This window comes from Pinus tabuliformis, chromosome 3_2 (genome assembly GCF_031772625.1).
Source record: "Pinus tabuliformis cultivar Carrire ecotype Pingquan chromosome 3_2, CPIR1, whole genome shotgun sequence".
NCBI lineage: Eukaryota > Viridiplantae > Streptophyta > Pinopsida > Pinales > Pinaceae > Pinus > Pinus tabuliformis.
Window position 1 is genome coordinate 1,185,261,511 of NC_142302.1, and position 16,006 is coordinate 1,185,277,516.

Genomic DNA, 16,006 nt, shown 5'->3' on the forward strand with positions numbered 1-16,006 from the left:
TCAAAATCATCACATACCTCTTCGTAGTTATAGCCGTCAACTTTACAAATCAACATTATAAAAAATTGATCCCAGATGTGAATTGAGGCAACTGGAAGTGACTGACACCAACTTCTGGCTTTTGTCGTTAATGTAAGAGTCAAAATCCCGCACAAAATGCCTTCATCAATATCATGAACAATAGAATTTGAAATTTTTTGAATAAATTGAAAGGCAGGATTTAAAGCAGAAGAATTTATGTTACCATTAAACTTCACGTGAGACAAGAGTCTTACCACTTCAGGTAGAGTATTGAAAGATGAACGTCTAGAAATACAACTCCAAATTGGAAGTTTTAGAGGATCCATTGTAATAAAGATAAGATGTTAGAATATAAAGACTCCAATAGACAACAAGTTTTAGACCCTCTTTCTAGCGCCAAACATGTTGAAGCCTCGAAATTCGCTGCAACAACATTGGGAGATGACCACCTGGTTCGGACCTTAAAGCAGCTCATTTTCCTTTGGGAATGGTGGTTCCGACTAGTTCAACTAGGTCAAGTTACCTTCTATCAATCTTCGAAATGGGTTACAATATGACTTTCATCCACTAATGGAGAAAATACATCACATGATCCCTCTTGCTGATGAGGCAAAAAAGTTATCCTTAAGCTGATTTGGGGCTCAACGAAGCCACAAGTAAAGTTTTCCTCTTTGGGAAGAGGACTTAAGAATATCAAATTAAATCTAAATTCAAACTTACTCTATAATGCAAGCAAAAGGAACTAAATCTTAATCCTATCTCAATTAAGAAGATATAGAGCTAACTCTACTGAGAGTAAGATATTTAAAGTATTGGGATTTAAATATGTCTGGCTTATAATGAATATCAAGATAATGATGTAGCTCACTTAACTAACATTACGAATACCAAGACATATTCTATTGATAGACCTCTTAACTAAAATAATCAAGCAACAACATTTAGGAAGAAGTTCACAAAATGCTATTGATTGTTTAATGAGTAATTCAAATAATTAAACAATAATATGAGGAAGAAGTTCACAACATATTACTATTTGTTAAATGAGTATTAAGAGACATATTTATGAGTAAATAGTTAATCAGAATTCAGAATTCAACCCATAAGAGCACATATAAATAATAACATATGATTGATACAAGTTACTTATACCGACAATAGTGCACAAATATGAATAAAATGTCACATTTCTACCATCATAAAATGAAATTAGTATTTAAAATAGTAGTATTAGAAATACCAATTTATTGAATCTATTTCTCTAGCTCTCGTCTCCAACATTCCTTTACATTGCTTGAACTTCTATTGTTACAACAACAGCTACAAAAGTGCAAACTCTTCCCATCATACATAATTCAGAGTGCAAAAGAAAGGATTGCAGAGGAGAGGAGAGAAGCCCTTATTACATTCTACAATCTATTATTTATAATATTTTCAAAGAAATTAAAAATAGGAAATTTTGTTGAACAAGAAATCTATTCAATCCATTTTCATTCACTCAAAATTCAATTCTTGTATTGCTGAAGCATTCTCATTGATTGAAATATTTTTCTCATCATCTTTTCAATTGCTTTCTTACAAAAATAAATCAAAATAAAATTAAAATGCAAAAATAAAATCACAATGCTAAATCTAGAATTAAAACAAATCTAATCAAATTTAATTAAATAAATAATTGAAAAAGAAATGTGAGCTTTATATTGATGTCTGTGATAATTTAATTGGCTAAAGATATCATAGAGGAATGGATTTACATTTAGAAGAGGCTCGCGCAAATGAAAATGTAGAAAATAAAAAGAAAAATAAGTTTTATTTAAAAATTCGGAGCTTGATATTCTGCTGAATTTTAGATCCAATAAATGATCAAATCTATTAATGAAACCTCTCAGAATTTTTCTGCATAATCTTATCTTTTCAATGAGTTGTCCTCAGCCTCATTTGGCTAATTAAAACTAATCTATGAGACTCTAAAGTTGATGAGTCAAATGTGGTAGAATTCTCGAAATTTTGTTGAGTATGCTAAAAATTAGAATTTTTAAGTAAATTCTAATCCTAAATTAGATTATAGTGATTTATCTAATTAGTGTTAATTAATTTTAGTAATGATATTAATCTAAATTATTTGAGAGATTTAATTAAAATTATAATTAAAATCTAATTATAAATTAGCTATTAATTAATTGTTTATTAATTAAATATACAATTTAATTACAATAAAAAATTAAACTAAATTAATTATTAATTATTTAAAAAAATCAACTAATATAAAAATATAATTTAATGATTTATTAAAATACTATTATATTATATAAAAATTATAATTAATATATAAATATTATAATAATAATATAATATTATATATAAAAACAAATTCAAAATACAAAGGTTTTTATAAGTAGTCTATTAGAGTGTGGGTGGAGAGTATGGAGTGATAAGGAGTGAAGGGTGAGGTGGAGTGATAAGGAGGGGAGTAAGGTGGAGGTATAGGAGGAATAAGGAGTGAACCAACATTTTATATTAAAAAGTTTTTAAGTATGGCATAAAACTTAATTGAAAAATCACAAATCAATTAATAGCTGTGCTTGGTGATATTGAGATAGTGTGCTTGGTGATATTGAGATAGTGTTATTTCCCAATTGCAATTTTTTTATTGAAAAATTTTGATGGCAATTTTAAAATCATAAATTTTAATAGCATTTCTTGATGGTAAATTTTGATCACATTTTTTTATGGCAAATTTTAGAAATGCAAATTTTGGATCCCATTTTGTAGAGTGACATAATAATCTTACAAATTGGACTATATCCACTTTGCAACTTTGAGAATCTGATCTTGGCAACTTGTTTTAAAATAATGAAGTGGAGTAAATTACTAAGATTCCTAAATGATTTAGCTCTGGACCATTAATGAAAAAATGAAAAAATATTAGTAAGAACTAAATAAGAGTTAATATTTACAATGAATGAGTATTGAACTTAGCCATGAAAATTCGAAATTATATACATTTATTTATAATTTTAGTCAACTCTAGAAAACAATCAAACTTCAAAAGAGTGTTATCTACATAATGTTTGACCAATGAATGAAACAAGTGTCCATGAAAAACTAGTGAATAGTGGGATTGAATGAAACAGTGAAAATATAGATTGGATGAAAACTAAAAATGAATTAAAAAAAAAGTTATGGAAAAAGTATACTTACTTGAAGTAATAGGGGTGTTAGGTTTTAAGAAGTGTTAGGTTTTCCCTACAAAACCCAAACAAATCCAAACATATCTTTATTTAAGAAAATCTACATTTAATAATATCAAATAAAATAATATATAAAGCTAATATGTTCCCTCAGCCTAAGTGCTTGATACTCAAATATGGTTTCAATTCAAAAGTTTTACTTGAACAGCTTTAAGAAATTCTATATTTAATAATATCAAATAGAGTAATAGATGAAGCTAATATGTTCCCTCAACCGAAGTGATTTCCATTCAAAATTTTACTCGTGAAGCAAGTGATTTCCATTCAAAAGTTTTACTTGAGAAGCAGGAGCACGAGGAGCACTATCCGCTTTTGCCTGGCCATAAGATCCCTTTTCCACATCGCTCATTTGATCAACGCCCTGTACCTTTCCCTCCTTTTCTGGAGGAGGAGACGGTGTATCACTGTTGTTGTTCTTCTTCAACTGCAATGCTCCCAGCGCACTTCCAGACCCATTTGGTACCTGTGGAAACATATGTCTATTTAAAATAATTAACAGGTCCAGCTCACTAATACAGCGTTAACATAGAGTTACGTTAAAATAGAGTAATCTAAATTCTGGTTTTATAAGAATTTTAGGTTGCAAAAGGAAAGATTGCAAGTAAGGGAATATATAGAGTACTGAAGGTGGTATGGTTAATACTATTTAATTTATTTTTCCTTAGAGAGAGTTTGCAGAAATTAGAGGATAATAGACCGAATTAAAAGTATTATATCAACAGTTTTGATTTCGTTCACCTTAAAAATATTTCATCTTATTATGTAATCATGTTTAATGACGTTCTAAGAGATGTAATTGTTGAAATATTATTTTCAACTGCAGGGCTTGTCCTTTGCCATACTCCTGTACTGATGAATCAACAACCATACCTCTACATTGATGAAACTGCCATTAAATAGCCGCAGCTCGAGTCTTTTCCTGAATCAGCCATTACACAACAATTTATTACGGAATGGTGGTCACTCACGAAATGATGGCAATTTATTGTTGTAGTTGGTAAATATAGGTAGGATTTTTAATTTTATTTTATTTTAATTCACATGTATAGTTTTGCTTTTACGGCAAGTAAAAAAACGTGAAGTTTAGTTTTTTGTTGAATCTGAAAAATGTTATGTAGACACAGCAATGTGTAAGTTATTTGGAGGAACAGAGACAGAGCTCTCTTTGTAATGCACAACAGTGCAGAAGTTTTTTTTGTATGCAGCAGCGTGAATGTATGAATGTAATTTACACGCAGCAGTGTAAAATGTTTCAAGGAAGAAACAGAGTGTTACAGCAGCGTGTTACAGCAGCGTTCTGAGCTGAAACAGAGTGTTACAGCAACATTAGTTCTGAACAGAAACAGAATGTTTTGTAAATGCACAGGAGTGCAGTCACAGCAATGCAGAGTGCAGACACAGCAGTGAAAAACAACCTGTTGATTTTTCAGAGGAGACAGAGTATTTTGTTTTCTGTAATGTACAGCAGTGCAGACACAGTAATGTATTTTCTGTTTACAGCTTGAAGTCTTTTTAAGTTTTGAAGTGTCTCTAAAGTAGCCCTGTTGAATCCCTCTGTCAAGAGGAAGGTGTTTTTTTTAAGAACAATCTTTTATGAAATTCCTGTAACAGTTAGTTTACTTTTAATAAACGCAAGTTAATTTTTTTCCTGTTGTTGTTACATGGTAACTCAAAAAATACTTGACGTCAAAAATTTACGTTGCTGCAACACCACGAACATCGTTGCTACAACACCAGTTACAGCAACTGAAAAAAAACTGTGTTGTTGAAACACCGTTTCCAGCAAGTGATTTTGTGGGTTTTCTGTGTTAAAACAGAGCATTTTTTTTGTCTGTCTATTATGGAATTTTCATAAATTCCCAACATGGTATCAGAGCTAGTCCAGGCTCTTTGAAGTGTCAAAGAAGCTGAAGGAAGGGTTTATTGCTGTAGCAACTTCACCAGCAGAGTGAAGAGAGTCAGTGAATTTTTTTTACACAGTCAAGTATTGAAAGAATGGCTAGCACCAGCACTAGTATGGGTATGTTTAACACCCAGCTCCCACAATTTAATGGGAAAAACTATGACTATTGGGCCATAACCATGAGAGCCGTGTTTATCTCTCAAGATTTATGGGAATTAGTTGAATCTGGGTTTGCAGAACCAGCAGATGAAAATGAGTTCAATGCATTAACTCAGGGAGAGAAAGATCTGCTGAAGAGCAATAGGAAGAAGGATGCAAAAGCCATTGTATTGTTGTATCAAGCAGTGGAACAGAGTGTATTTCCAAGAATAGCAGCAGCTAAGACATCCAATGAAGCATGGCAAACTCTCAAGACAGCCTGTCAAGGCATGGAGAGAGTGAAGATAGCAAAACTACAATTGCTGAGGAAGGATTTTGAGAATCTGAACATGAAGGGGTCAGACAACATTGATTCATTCTTCACACATGTGATTGGTCTGATCACACATATGAGAACTCATGGAGAAACCATTGAAGAAAGGAGGATTGTGGAGAGAATATTGAGGGTCTTACCCTCAAAGTTTGATGCGATTGTCACCACCATTGAAGAGACAAAGGATCTCTCAAACTTTTCAGTTGATGAGCTACATGCATCACTAATAACACATGAGCAGAGGTTGAGTAGGAATGAAAACTCATCTCTAGAGCAAGCCTTCAAGACCCAGATGTCTTTTGGAAGAGGAAGAGGTCAAGGCAGAGGAAACAAGAGAGGAAGAGGCAGAAGCCAGAACAGAGGTGGAAGGAACAGCCCAACAAATGCTCAAGGAAGAGGCAGCAATCCAAATCAAAACCAAGGCCAAGGCAACAGTCAGCAAAGAGGACAACATCATGCTCAAGGACAAAGGTATGAAAAATCCAATGTCCAATGCTATTATTGTAAAAAATATGGGCACTATGCCAGTGAATGTAAGAAGAAACAACATGATATGATCAATAGATCTAATGCAAACATTACTAGTGAAAATATCAGCCAAAATAATGTGTTGTTAGCTTGTAATATGGCTGAAACAAACAGTGAAGACATATGGTTTTTAGACTCAGGTTGCAGCAACCATATGACAGGAAACATAGCCTTCTTTTCTGCCCTAGATAAAAATGTGAAATCAGAAGTCACACTAGGAACTGATAGCAAAATTTCTGTTATGGGAAAAGGAGAGGTAAAAATATTTACAAAGCAAGGAGAAAAGAAAACCATAGCAGATGTCTACTATGTCCCTGGAATGAGGTGTAACCTCTTGAGTATTGGACAGCTTGTCCATAAGGGGTACAATGTTTTCTTTAAGAATGATGTATGCACCATCATGGACAGAGCACCCAGCAAGCGTTGCATTGCTGAAGTGAAGATGACAAGGAACAGAATGTTCCCTCTTAGAATAAGAGTAGATTTGAAAAATAAAGAAGAAATTGCAGCAGTGACACAAGAGGCTTTCCAAAGCGTGCCAAAGGATGAAAATTGATTGTGGCACTTGAGATTTGGACATCTCAATTTTGGAGGTCTAAACTTGTTAAGCAGAAAAGGAATGGTAAGAGGATTACCATTAATAGAGAAACCGGACAGCCTTTGTGAAGGTTGCATTTTGGGGAAACAACATAGAGAAAGTTTTCCATCAGGTAAAAGCATAAGGGCAAATGCACCCTTAGAGATCATCCACTCAGATTTATGTGGACCGATGCAAGCTCCATCATTAGCAGGCAGCCAATATTTCTTAACATTTATTGATGACTTTACAAGAAAAACTTGGGTATATTTCCTTAAGAACAAAAGTGAAGTGTTTGAGAAATTTCGAAATTTCAAAGAACTTGTGGAGAACCAAAGCGGGCTGCATATAAAAGTTTTGAGAACTGACAGAGGAGGTGAGTATATCTCCAAGGAATTCCTATGATTTTGTAGATAAAATGGAATTCACAAACAGTTTACAGCTAGGTACACCCCACAGCAAAATGGAGTTGCTGAAAGGAAGAATAGGACCATCATGGATATGGCGAGGAGCATGCTGAAGGAAAAACATTTGCCAAATGATTATTGGGCTGAAGTTGTAAATTGTGCAGTGTATATTTTGAACAGGTGTCCTACAAAAGCAGTGTTGAACAAAGTGCCGGAAGAAGCATGGAGTGGGAGAAAGCAAGGTGTCACCCACTTGAAAGTTTTTGGATGTGTGGCCTATGCACACATACCAGATCAGCTAAGGAGGAAGTTGGACAACAAAGGGGAGAAATGTATCTTCATTGGATACAGTGAGGAATCCAAAGCTTACAGGTTATATATCCCATTTACTAAGAAATTTTTTGTCAGCAGAGATGTTCAATTCATTGAGGAGGAAGCTTGGGATGGAAGCATAGAGAAAACAGTTAATGTTAAAAACTGTTTGTCTCATGATGATGATGATGATGAAGTGGCTGAAACACTCCAAAAAGCAGCGCTAACACAAGGACAGCAAGAGACACCCGTGAGAAGAAATGAAAGTGCTTCTTCAAGCACTTATACACCAAATGAAAGAGGTAAGAAGTTCAGAAATTTAAATGAAATTTATGAACAAGAAGCAGCAAATGAAGGTATGAATTCTTTATTTGCTTTATATTGTCATGTTGAAGACCCTATTCATTTCAAAGACGCAATTAAAGATAAGAAATAGATAGAAGCTATGGATGAGGAGATGAATGCCATAGAGAGAAACAAAACATGGGATTTGGTTGAGCTACCAAAAGGAAAAGAAGTCATTGGAGTGAAATGGGTTTACAAGACCAAGAGCAATGCTGAAGGTAAAATGGAAAGACACAAGGCAAGGCTGGTTTTCAAAGGGTACAAGCAGCAATATGGGAGAGATTATGAGGAGACTTTCGCACCGGTTGCAAGAATGGAAACCGTGAGAGCAGTGTTGTCCATAGCAGCTCAAAACAAGTGGAAAGTTTACCAAATGGACGTGAAGTCAGCATTCCTAAATGGAGTGTTAAAGGAAGAGGTTTACATTGAACGACCTCTAGGCTATGAGAAGAAAGGTGAAGAGCACAAAGTGTGCAGATTGAAGAAATCTCTTTATGGGCTGAAGCAAGCGTCAAGAGCATGGTATAGCAGGATAGATTCTTATCTATTGGATAATGAATTTGACAAGTGTGAAGGAGAACCCACCATCTACATCAAAGAAAAGGATGGTAAAATTTTAATTGTTGTCTTATACGTTGATGATGTTATTTTCACAAGTAATGATGATCAGCTCATTGAGAATTTTAAATCAGTCACGAAAGAGGAATTTGAAATGACTGACATGGGTTTCTTGAGATACTTCTTAGGCATAGAAGTAGAACAAAATGAAAAAGGAATTTTTATCTCACAAGCTAGATATGTAAATCAAGTGTTGGGCATATTTAACATGCAAGAATGCAAAGCAACGATCACTCCCACAGTAATGGGATTAAAACTCAGCAGAGAGGACAGCAGCAAGGATTTTGATTCTAGTTTGTACAAGAGTATTGTTGGCAGCCTTATGTATTTAACAGCTACTAGGCCTGACATTATGTTTGCTGTTAGTTTAATTTCCAGATTCATGGAGAGGCCAAAGGAAGCACATTGGCAGGCAGCAAAAAGAATTCTGAGGTATGTCAAAGGTACCAAAAGGTTTGGAATTTTATATACTACTTTAGAATGTTCAAATTTAGTTGGATACACTGATAGTGATTGGGTTGGAAGTGTAGATGATCGGAAAAGCACTTCCGGTTATGTTTTTCATATGGGTTCAAGAGCCATTTCATGGGCTTCCAAGAAACAGCCAATTGTGGCATTGTCTACAGCAGAAGCAGAGTACGTGACAGCTACAGCAGCAGCATGTCAAGCAGTTTGGATGAGAAGGATGTTAAGGAGCTTAGGCCAAGAGCAGGTAAAATGAACTGTGATTTATTGTGACAACAGTTCTGCTATTGCATTATCCAAAAATTCTGTGTTTCATAAGAGAACGAAACACATTGACACAAGTTTTCATTATATCAGAGACTAGGTAAATAATGGAGAAATTGTCTTAGTACATTGCAAAACTCAGGAGCAGGTTGCAGACATTCTAACCAAGCCTTTGGGACAGAAAAGTTTTGAATTTTTGAGGAAATGTCTGGGTATGACTGATAACCCAGCAGTTGAAACTAAAGGGGAGTGTTGAAATATTATTTTCAACTGCAGGGCTTGTCCTTTGCCATACTCCTGTACTGGTGAATCAACAGCCATACCTCTACATTGATGAAACTGCCATTAAACAGCCGCAGCTCGAGTATTTTCCTGAATCAGCCATTACACAGCAATTTATTACGGAATGGTGGTCACTCACGAAATGATGGTAATTTATTGTTGTAGTTGGTAAATGTAGGTAGGATTTTTAATTTTATTTTATTTTAATTCACGGGTATAGTTTTGCTTTTACGGCAAGTAAAAAAAACGTGAAGTTTAGTTTTTTGTTGATGAAAAATGTTATGTAGACACAACAGTGTGTAAGTTCTTTGGAGGAACAGAGACAGAGCTCTCTTTGTAATGCACAGCAGTGCAGAAGTTTTTTTTGTATGCAGCAGCGTGAATGTATGAATGTAATTTACACGCAGCAGTGTAAAATGTTTCAAGGAAGAAACAGAGTGTTACAGCAGCGTGTTACAGCAGCGTTCTGAGCTGAAACAGAGTGTTACAGCAACATTAGTTCTGAACAGAAACATAATGTTTTGTAAATGCACAGGAGTGCAGTCACAGCAATGCAGAGTGCAGACACAACAGTGAAAAACAGCCTGTTGATTTTTCAGAGGAGACAGAGTATTTTGTTTTCTGTAATGTACAGCAGTGCAGACACAGTAATGTGCTTTATGTTTACAGCTTGAAGTCTTTTCAAGTTTTGAAGTGTCTCTAAAGTAGCCCTGTTGAATCCCTCTGTCAAGAGGAAGGTGTTTTTTTTAAGAACAATCTTTTATGAAATTCCTGTAACAGTTAGTTTACTTTTAATAAACGCAAGTTAATTTTTTCCTGTTGCTGTTACACCGTAACTCAAAAAATACTTGACGTCAAAAATTTACGTTGCTGCAACACCACGAACAGCGTTGCTGCAACACCAGTTACAGCAACTGAAAAAAAACTGTGTTGCTGAAACACCGTTTCCAGCAAGTGATTTTCTGGGTTTTCTGTGTTAAAACAGAGTATAAAAACAGAGCATTTTTTTTGTCTGTCTATTATGGAATTTTCATAAATTCCCAACAGTAATCTAAATATTTCCCTATTTTATTTTGTTATACAAACTTTATTTTGTAATCTCACTATTTACATATTTTATTTTGTTATACAAACTTTATTTTTGTAAAGGATCTTTATGCCGAAGGTTATTCATCCAAGAAACTGAAAAATGTTTATCCAATATACCCAAATGGTGAACGTTTGTAATTCTCATGCAAACATATTTATCATCTATTGTAAGTATTTGTAAACCTACATAAACGAATGGATCATTTCCCAAGAGGTCGAATATGAACCCGGAGGTGCCGCATAGGAAGAAAGAGAGAGACAGGAAGAATGGCATATACTTTACGCTCTGTCTTAATCACCAACCTCTGCACACCATCAAAATCGCGCTGCTTGTCACTTCAAATATAAACAATTTTTTCAGTTTTGAAACTATCTACTTTGATAGATTTTGATAGAATGATTTTTTTTAACGAGATTGAATTACATACCATGTAATAGTGTAATTATTTTTTATACATTATAATAATAATAACCCTGTGCTAGACTTAGCGACAAAGTCTATTTAATAATATTTAATATCTTAGGTTTTTAGTTTTGAACATGTGAGTCTTTAACACAAAACATATTCTCCAAGTCTATTTAAAGAAGAAGTAATGGTTTTCTTAAAGAATATGTAGAGAGGTTTACCATTACTAGCAGAGGAGACCCGTACATGAAGATGCATAAGATGGCAAAAATAAAGCCACAAAATAGCTTTCTAATTTTTCCGTGGAGTGCCAACAACGATACCAAGATGACCATTCCAAAAAAAGTGAGAACAACTAGCAGAAAGCCAATTATCTTCACCTGTTTCATCCACGGCCATCATCGAAATTAATTAAATTAAATTAAATGAGTTTAGAAGCTAGCTTCTCTACCTTACTACTAGGGAGATGTTTTCACTTAAAATTATGTTAAAAAATTAAAATAGAATAATAATAAGGTTATTTCAAATATTAATTTATAAAGGAATTGGAATTAAAAATAAAATTACTTTTTACTATAAGGGATATATGTAATTTTTCATTGAATGGAGATCTAATGCCTATAATATATTATAAATGTGTAACATCATGTAAATATTTTGGTGAAAAAAAATTAACAAAATAGAAAAAAAAATTTATTGATTTTTTTTATATTTGAAGTTTGAAAGTAAGCAAAGTCAACTATAAAATTAGCTAGAGTAAGGAGAAATATGGAATAAAATGTAATATTTACATTAAAATTTGCTCTGAAATATTAGATAAAATGTAATAATATTAGATTTTAATTAGTATTTCCCCACTACTCACCAATTTAAAAATAGTATAGGAAAACTCAGGAAGGAACTAAGAAGAGTATCAGGGCAGTGATGTTCCTGGACTAAGAAGAGTATCAGGGCAGTGATGTTGCCTGTCATGAAAGAACAAATTAAACATTAAGAAACCTGAAGCAAGCTTATTGCAACCAAGAAGTTAAAGTGGATAGGGCGTGTATACGCACCGAAGATCCCGAAAAGCAAATGTATATTAAACATTTTCCTATCTTCGGTGCGATCGGCGCTACTATAAGTGTTTATATTCCGTAATCACTTTGGTCGAACGAACGATTAACGGAGTGGAAGCCGATCAATCGATGGGCAGAGCAGGCTCTAGTGAAGCATCAACAGAACTAAATGCTTATGGCAACTATGAACAACACCAAATTATATATTTATTGACATTTTTTAAAACTGTCTCTAGCAACAAAATGAATTTATACTTTCATTTTTATAATTCAATGGCTTAATTGATGTCATCCTGGTTAGTCTTCTCCAGGGGTTAAGTTTAATCGAATAGTTTCAGTAAGTCAATTCTTTAATTTATGTCGCAGATACCGGCGAAGGTTTTTTAATTGAATTAGTTTGAGTTTTCACGGAAGATATTTGTTTGAGTTCTCACGGAAGTGTTAACTCGATTATTTAATTTATGCCCCAGATACCGGCCAAAGTTTTTTAATTGAATTAGTTTGAGTTTTCACGGAAGTGTTATAAGATATTTATATTACAAATTCATGTTTTATTATTATTTTACAAGAGGAAAAATAAATATTTTAAATAGAAATTAATTGAGGTCAGTAGCTTTTTTCAATTTAATATTTGTTTAATTAATTTCAATGGTTTAGTTTAGCTACGTCTCTTTTGTTTCCGGCTCTCAAGTGGGGTTTTTGACTTGAATTGTTTTTGAGTTTTCAAAAAAGGTTTATAAGATATCTATATTAAAAATGAATATTTCATAATTACGAAATATCATTTTGTAATAAGGAAAATAGATATTTTAATTAAAAGATATTAATAAAACAGTTGTAAAATTATTTTTAAATATATTTATAAAATTTTGGATTTTAAAAGCTGAATTTCATTTATATAAATGTAAAATACATAATATGATTGTGTTAGACATTATGGTATGAGTAAGTTGTGTAATTATTTTTATTTTTAATATAAATTAAGGTATGCATTCTTTAAAATAAAAATTAAAAATTAATAAAATAGTATGATGTATGGTTAAAAAATAAAATAAATATACATGTTGATTTGTGATACTTTGGTACAATTGTTTGTGTATATATCATTATTTATATTTATTTTTCAATATTATTGGTTGTTAGTTAATAATAAAGATCCATCTTAACCACGGATCTATCATATGGCGAGAGGGATCGAATCTCTAGAGGTAAAACTCTTTTTTTAGTGCAAAACTTTAGGAAAGGTTTGCACCTCGAGACATTTGATCCATCTCGACACTTGATAGATCCTAGGTTAAGATCGGTCTAGGTTGGTCATATAATACTATATAATATCTATATTTGTATCTATGTGTCTCTTTCTTATTCACACTCTCTATCTCACGCCAAACTTTCACACACTCTCTCCATATCTATATTTTTCTCTCCCCCTCCCTATTCCTCTTTGACTCTCTCACTTCCCCTTCTTTCTCTCTCTCTCTTCCCCTTCTCTCCTTCTCTCTCTCTTCCCTCCCACTTTCCTTCTCTCTCTCTTCCCTCCCACTCTCCTCTCTCCATCGCTCCCTTGTCACGCCTTCTATCTCTCCACCTTTCTCACTTTATTTCTTTCTTCTTCCTTCCCTCCGTCTCCCCCTCCAACTCCATCTCTCTCCCCTTTTCTCTCTTGAGCCCTCTCTCTCCATTTGTCTCCCACCTCCCTCTACCTCTCCCCCCATCTCTCTCTCTCTCTCTCTCTTCCCTCCAACTCTATCACTATCTCCCTTTCTCTTCCCTTCACTCTCCCCTCCCTTTTTGTGTCTCCCTCTCTCTCTTTCCCTTCTCTCACTAACAGAAGAATCAACTTTATTGAATTAAACTTGGGTAGCTCATAGGTGTGGAACACCACACAGAGACTACCTCTCCAGAACACAGTCTACCTTGCATTCATCACATGAGAAATATATAGAATTTACACACAATTAGGGAAGTTGAAACAACGCCCTAGAAATAAGGAACAAACTCATAACCTAAGGTTCGGTTGAACCATCACTCCATTAATACATTTCTTCATTAATCTCAACGCTCCCCCTTAATGGAGAAATGGATTCACACATATGCCTAAAACTTCCCTAAACAAATCAAACTTGATTCTACCAAGAGGTTTGGTAAAACTCTCAGCAGCATTATCACAACTATTATAATACTCAATATGGATTTCTTTTGAATAAACTTTCTCCTTGACAAAATGAAACTATGTTTCCATATGCTTTGGGTTCTTATGGAATACTAGATTATTTGCAAGTTTGATGGAACTCTCGTTGTCACATTTGATCACTGTTGCAACCTTCTGTTCTTCTCCAGCATTAAGGAGAAGTCTCCTCAACCAGACTTCTTCACATGTTGTTGAACACACAGCTTATATTAAACTTCCGCAAAAGACAAGGATATCGTGTTCTGCTTTTTCCTCCTCCATGTAATGACCTCAAATCCAATGCTAAATGCATAGCATGTTATGGATCGTCTTTCATCTACATTTGCAGCCCAATCGAAGTCTGAAAAACGTGTCAATTTAACATCACGTGAATCAGTATAAACAATACCAAAATCTAAGGTTCCTTGGAGATACCATAAAACACCTTTTGCTACAACCCAATGGCTCTCAAGGGGCTTTAACATAAATTGGCTCAATGCACTGACTACATAATCCAAATCTGACGTAGTTGTAGTCAAGTAGATTAGACTCCCAACTAGTTGTCTATAAAATGTCAGATATGCCTCCTTAGATCCGTGATCATTTTGAAGTTTTAAATTTTGTTGTAAAGGTACTGCTGCAGCGTTGCACTAATCCATTTTGAACTTTTCCAATAATCTCTTAACATACTTACTCCGTGACAGAAAATTTTGTCCAGAATCCCTCCAGACTCCCAAAGCCAAACAGTAATGTAGCTCTCCAAGGTCTTTCATCTCAAAGACTTGTGACATCTGCTTCTTGATTTCTTTAATTAGATTATCAACATTCTCTCTAATGATTAGATCATAAGGGAAATCTCTATCATTCATTAATGAAATATAATATTACATATATACAGGAATATTGTCTAAAGATAAGAAAACTATCATGGACACACAATCTATTGGTTGAGAGAATATCTCAACCACACACCAAACGAGGGAAAGTACTCCTGTAGAATAGGAACAAACTCTTTACATAGAAAGTCACAACTGAGACAAGTAGGAATTAATATTCCAACACACCCCCTTAATGACTACTTGTCTCAATATCAATCTGCAAAATCTACATCTAGTCCAGTCTCGTAATTACACCTTGTACCATGTTCATGCAATTGTCGATGTCCATATAAAGCCATCTACCAGAATGCATGCAGTTCCTAACTCCTGCAACTGCTAGTCTACTAGGAAGTCCTTCACATACATGGTTCATCCAACCTCTCGATGAACTCTCCCTATATATAAAATTTCACCTCATGGAGTCGAAAACCAATATGACCCACCCAAGTATATCCATCTTGCATGACACACTCTTCCACAGTGTTAAAACTCTCTTACAAAGGGAACACATAACAAAGGGTATGCCTGCCTCTCTGGGTCTTACAGCAGGTACATAAAACATTTCAAAACCACAACTAACTATTACAAAAGAATATATTACATGTAGATTTGTTCTAATTACAATATGTGACTCATACTACACCATGAATCTGTTCCACAAACTCACACTAATTCACACAAACTCGATTGTCCATCATCTTCCAATCTTTGATGTGGCTCATCTAATGTCGTATTCACTGTCATGTCTTCATATATCTGGTTGTTAACCATTCCTACAAATAAATTTGTCTATTGCTGGAATGGCCAATTCCAACATAGACTTAAATTGGTGACAATAGTTGGCCAGACTAAATGTCAAAATAATACATCGAATTATTTCAACCAAATAAATTTAAACACTTAATTAAATTCGAACACAAAACACTAAGCCCTTCAACACCTCCAATTCAACATAGCACA